The sequence below is a fragment of the Pteropus vampyrus genome, unplaced genomic scaffold (genome assembly GCF_000151845.1).
Source record: "Pteropus vampyrus isolate Shadow unplaced genomic scaffold, Pvam_2.0 Scaffold32, whole genome shotgun sequence".
Lineage (NCBI taxonomy): Eukaryota > Metazoa > Chordata > Mammalia > Chiroptera > Pteropodidae > Pteropus > Pteropus vampyrus.
The window spans coordinates 7,708,462-7,715,230 of record NW_011888813.1 but is presented as its reverse complement, the minus strand read 5'-3'; positions in this window follow the sequence as shown (position 1 = coordinate 7,715,230).

Genomic DNA, 6,769 nt, shown 5'->3' with positions numbered 1-6,769 from the left:
CATGACAAAGGCCGATATTTGGAGGCTGCTGAGTGATATGCTACATCAGTTTAAGACCCGCATCATTTTGTGAGAAAGAAAGTCTTTGAAAATTAATCTCATAGCAGAGTCAATTTTTTTTTGTCTGTAGATTTTTACCATCAACTCTTCAAAAATGGTGAGAATGATTTTTTAAAGTGATTGTTTAAAAATAACTGAAACTAAAAACCTCTTGTATTAGTGTTTGCAATTTCTGTTCAAATAAGGTAAATGGCTTAATTGACCTTGTGCCTAATTCAAGCCATTTATCGTTATAGTTCATTCACATAGATTGATTACCTGTAGGTGGTTTTCATATTTACATAGTATTTCTGGAAGTTCCAGGTGTTTTTTGCAAATATTAAATCCTTTAAAGTTCAATAGTCTTAATGGTCCTAAGAGAGAGATAAGAATTGTTTTTAAATCACTTGAGAACTACTCGGGATCAAACCTTCATTTCTGGGAGCAAATGTCTATGAGCTTGGAGCAGAGTTTTCCGTGTGAGACAGCAGTTGCAAGGATTCCTAGAATCAGTACTATTATTGAGTAAAACCAGTAGTAGGTGTCAGCCATGAATGTTCCCACTCTTTGTTCTGAAAAAAATTGGTTTAAACTAGATACTACCAGAAAAAATTTAGCTTCTGTGTAGGTCAAGGAACATATCAATGACCCCCACCATTAGGTAAACCATCAGGAGTGCACATAAAGGACCCAGCTCTCAACAGGTCCAATCTTGTCCCCTTTGAAGCTAATGTTATGATAAGCCACACTAGGCTGTGAGCTGTCTAAGGAAGAATTCCAAATAATCGTCACATGAAAAAAAAAAAATCCTTAAATTGAGTGATAACATTTAGCTTTGTTCCTTTGATACCATTCTGAAATGTATTTTAAAAATGAAAAATATGAGCTTTTTTTTTGCAAAGGTTTGAAGCAATAAAAAAATCTACATGAAAAGTGAAAGTAACAGTAAAGTTTGCCTTCGCTGAAAAGTGTTTTAGTTATTTTAAAATATTTGCTCATCCATTCACCATTTTCCTTCATTCACTTAGCACTAGATCAGGAGCCATTAGGTTCTAAGAATGCCAAAAAACATAATATAAAATCTTCTCTGAGAGCTGGCACTCTAATCTTACACAAGAAACCGAAATGGAGCTAGCTAAAATACAAGTTGGTATTTGCTGTAGAGCTTAAAGTGATACCATGTAGAATTTAAAAGCTCTGATTTTAAATCTAGTGACCTTGGGCAAGTCACTTAATCTCTTAAAAAGCTTTCCTTTGAATAAATGCAAATAACAAGAGCATCAATCTCACCTTGTAGCTATGAGAATTACAGGAAATAAGATTAGCAGTGCAATTAAACTGGCACTAGGAATTGCTCAATAAAGCTTAGCTACTTCATTGCTAAATGTTCTTCAGACATAGAACAGGTAGCTACTAAGTCTTCGAGAGAGAACAGAAAATTGCCCGAAGAGAAGCATAACTTGGTATAAAACTCAGCTGCTTTTACTAGTTTTCTGCATATGTAGAAATATTTTTAGAATGTCTTATTTGTAAACTAATTTCTTCCTAATGAAATTTAGAAAGGAGAGCAATAATTTTTGGTTAAAGCATGCCTTCATTTAACTTTTATCATAAAAATCACCATTTGGGGATTTTTTTTTCTCTTTCCAACTTTCTCTCTGATAAATTGTAATGGAGCATTCCATAATTAAGTATATTTATGTTAGAAAGTAAAGTAAAGTGTATATTTTAAATTTTTAAAAAGAATAAATGGAAACATATGCAAAGAGTCAACACATTGCCATGGGTCCTAGCTAATCTCTTTGTTGGCGCTTCCTTTGAATTTAAGCTCACGTACATTATGGTCCAGCTGCTAGTTGAAACAGGCCCTCCTTCAGTGAGATATTTATAAGTAGACATTTACCAGGCTGTCCACACTTTAATGCTCCCAAATTTTGACTATGACAACACAGTGGGCTATTCCCAGTAGCGATATCTCTATAATAATGATTGAAGATGTTTATGACGATGGCAAAGTCATTTATTTGAGAATTACTGAATCACATTCTGTAATGAGAATTCTGTAATGAGAATTGAGAATTCTATAAGAATGTTGAAAGATAGCAGTTTCTGTTCTGACTTGAATTCTCTTTTTACAAGAGTCAGGTACAACTTGTAAACAGCAGAGCTAAGGGAATATTTCTGCTACAATTGGAAATGTCTTCTGCACTTGTCACAACATTCCTGCAGGAAGATGCATCCCTCTGCTTCAGTGCCCAGTCTTTGCCTCCACACTCATGAAATGTATGGGCTGCAAGTATTTACTCTTCATCGGTTTTACATGCAAAGCTGTGTATCTCCCCAACATGGGCAAAACTCTGACATTATTTGAGTGGTTACTAAACTGAATCTATCTTGACTTGATTTGTAACTAAATTCTTTAGCGACTAGAGGCTATCTGTGGGATTAGTATTTGCAAATGTAGAGAAGATAACAGGTTTATTTAAATGCTTTCTTGGTGGGAAGACTCATTCCCAGCTTAGACTTTTATTCTGAAAACACAGCCCTAATTTTTGCATAAATATGTCATGATTATCTGTAAGCAACACCATCAAATATCTCCACCTCCGCACACTAGAGGACCTTACAGTTTAATCGTACTATGGGGATATCACGGAGGTCTGCATTTCTATTACACTACTATACAATTGTTACATAGCCTTGAAATTGCTCTATTTCACATATTAATCATAAATTCTCAACTAGCTCATCAACTCACAGAATTCAATCATAATGCTTTTAAGATGCCCACATCTGAAGTAATAATATATCATCTTACATTGTTAGGAACTGATTCTGAAGATGCTTTGCAAAGAGAAGTTTCCAAAATATTTTAATAATTGGGAAGCATCCCGGAAATCTTCTCATAAAGATGCAGGTGAAAATATAGTTCATCCAGCAGATTGTTTTAAAATCAGTCACATTACTTTGTATCCAAACTTTGAATAATGAATGAGGTATGTGATCAATGTTTCCTTTGATTTGGTAAATGAATATTAAATAAGAAACCATAATCCCAACTCAATGTCATGTACATGCCAAAGATGACACCTGGTAGTTCTTTTCTTCTAAAGAGAGTAGGTTTTTCTTCCTGTGTCTTCAGCAGGCCATCCAGGAATTTTCCGCAAGCTTTGCCTTTGATAAACCTTTAATGTCAGACTCTAGATTACCGGAATTACTTTCTTGTAGGCTGATTCCCAATCATGTGGCCTTATTTCATTATAATTACCATTATAGTCCTGGCTAGAGGGTTCTGCTTAGTTTTCCAGAGTTACAATTCCCTCTTGACTATGATTAAACTGTCTTTGGATTCATGGGCCTGGAAAATTTGAACAATCCAATTTAATGAAAAACAATTTTCATAGCCATCTGGCAATGGTCTGAATATTTCTAGAAGTTAACTTTTTGCATATTAAACTTCTAAAAGAAATAATTAAATCAGCTCTCATAATAGCCCACGTGGAGAGAGTCCGCTCTGTGTGTTCCCACCAGCCCATTGATTTGTGTATTTATTCTACTTCCTCAGTAGTTTTGAAGAGAAACAGATCATTTATATAAATTATAATCGATGGGGGTCTGAGTTCTGAGCATTTAGGAATAGCCTCTTGGGTAAGTTAGATAGTTAGAGTATAAGAAATTAATCTTATCTGCTTGGATTCTTTCATCAAGGCAAGATTTAAATCAATTAATTATAATTTAGGAAATTTTCAAAGCTAAAAAGCTTTCAGAGTGAAAATTGTGTTTGGGTAATTATGAAGAAAGTTCTTCCTATTTAAAAATATAGCATCGCAAAATGCCATTTTGCAACCTCCTTAAGTTGTTTATAACCTTTTTTCATTTTGTTTTCATTTTCAGTCTAAAAAACAATCTCAAAATTGTAAAAAGAATCAACCATTTATTGATTTGAGCTTTCTATAGTGTTAACTCAGAGTCTCTCAGAAACAAAGCAGATAACTTTTGAATCCTTCAAGCCTGAATATGGCTTGTATAATAAATAATGCTTATGCTTTCCTGGAGAAATTTGCAAAACAACAAAACAACAAAACACCTCCATTAAGCTTAAAATGTGATTTAAAAAAATGATTAGTGGAGGGAGCTGGTAAACTATATTATAGCTAGCCAAATATCTTTCTTGGCAAACCCTCATCAGATGATAAAACCAGGTGAGAATGATGTTTGATTCATAGTCAAACTTGATCTGCATCTCTCCTATTCTTATTTCTTCCATTTTTTAAAAAATATAAGACTGTAGGTCACAACCACTATAAACAAATGGCATTTACTTTCTATATACATGTAGATGGATAATGACACCAAAAGAAGTTTGTGCGTCAAGTAATATAATGCATGTCAAGTGAAAGTATATATACAGATCATTGTCACCCCTTGGATATCATTCCATGAAATTTAGGACACTGATAGATTCTTTATTCAAAAGAACATAGGGCTTATGTAAACAAACAAACAAAAACATCACATGTTTTATGACCCAACTCTTGATAACGTTAGTGGAAATGAAAGCATTCTGCGAGGGCTGAATTTATTTTATCGTTGCTCTAAAGTCCTAAAGTTGGAGGTATTTGAAAAGCTTAACATTCACAGGTAGCCAATATTCACAATAATGATGCTGATAAATCTAAATCGCAAGGTACATTTGGAATCTTAATTTAAAGTAATACTCATAAAATATTTGATTGAGCTTCAAAACATTGGCTGTTTGAGTAAGTAATTAAGCTGGTGCAATCAACAGAAAGCTATTTAAAGAGTTAATTGCCTTTCACAAAAACTAGAAACAAATCTAGTTTTATACTATTTTATAATATTCTGAAGGAACTTGTTAGCTTTTGTTCTTAACAAGCTAGTAATCCGTGGGAAGCAAAAAAAAAAAAAAAAAAAAGGCTCTTATTCTGGCCCTGCTGTTTATCACTTTCCAAAAATCATAATCTTCTCTGTGTTACTATAATTATCTCCACGGGAATTAATTGTGATGTCACAGAAGATTATGACATTAAGTGGGAAAGAGGCAGCAGGAAATTGAGCTCTATTAAGAGCAAAGATCTCTTTCCTATAAAAAAAAAAACATGTTGTACATATATCATGCATTTGTTTAAAAATGGGATCAAATTAAATTAGAGCGAATAAATAGCGAAGACTATTAGATTTCTTTACATTAAATTTTTCAGTTAAATCTGAGGGTCAAATTTTAGTGATCCATTAATTGAAGTCAGTTTTATTTTTTGTTTTTTGGGTCTTTTTGGTAATCAGATCAGAAGAATAATATACATTCTTTTCATTTTATTAATAACTGGTATCTCTCGCTTATTTCGCTGCATCACAAAATAACATGGCACGTCTATCAGTAGTTCTGAACCTTAACTGCACATTAAAATCATCTAGAAAGCTTGGCAAGCTCCTGATGAGATTGCTCCACCTCAGAGTATCTGGATTTAATTGGACAAGGTATGAGAATCGGAAACCTTCAGAGCTCCCAGGTGATTCTTTTGAGTAGTGAGGTTTGAGGACCAGTGTTCTGTGTCATTGTGCTCCCAGTATGAAATCATCATGGAAACCATTTATTTCGCCTTTCATGGACATTTCAGATAGAATTTTTAGAGAGAACCACATTTTCCAAACATGGTTTATCATTTGACCATATCTCCAAATTTAATTTAAAAAGCCACTCCACTTTATAGAGAATTTAGCACGAGAAGAAGCTGATGTGTGACCTTGGGACATGAAGATAAAAGCTTGATAATTACCTAGGAATCATGGCAGAACAGCAAAGCATAATGTGCCTCGATATGCTGGGAAAAGAAGGTTTTCCCAAAAATTGGCTTTCAACGCAAGGAAAGCAGCAGCTGGGGAGCTTGTTTGTGAGCAACTCCCCAGGAGCTTCCAAATATATGGGGGGTTTTAGAGGGGAGTTACAAGAGAAGAGCTAGGTTTATTCTTTTACTTATTATAGTTAATTTAATCATCATCAGTGTCTACCAAATAAGTATTCGAAAATACAAACTTGAAAGGAGTATAAGGAATATTTCTTGTGCTGTTAGTCGATTAAAAGTGGATAGAGGAGAGTTACACACTGCACCTAATTACACACACAGGCACATGCGAGGCAGAACATTCAGGATCACAGACAAGTGACAGAGTCTCTGTGTTAATGAAAATAGATGCCCCTGCCCCGGGAGGCTACAGCTTCACAGATACAATGCCTATGGTCTGAAGTCCAAGTCACTCCCTAGGCTAGGTGACTTTATGTCATTCACAATAGCTTGACCTCTCGGTGCAGGCCTGGGAATGTCGGGGAGACAGGCAATTAAGTAATCTCAGAGCTTCTAAGAGATGAAAATACTTTTCGAAGATTAAGAATTCTGCCTGAGTAGGTACCATGATCCCTACAGTGTGGGGTTGTTTTCACAGCCCACTCTGGAAAGCGTTGTAATTCTGGAACTCTCCTCGGGGCCATATCTCTCGATTCGTTTGAGTTGCAACCAGTGTGGACCAACTGAATTATGCTACTTATGTAGAATTTGATTCATTTCTCTGCAGTGAATGCAGATCAAGTTTGACCTATTACTATATCTAGAATCAGAAATAAATGCATTTATTTTTCTAAATGTAGCAGTGGTAGATTTGTGTTTTTTTTTAAACTGATTTAAAATGTAGCGTTTCATCTCATATAGATGTG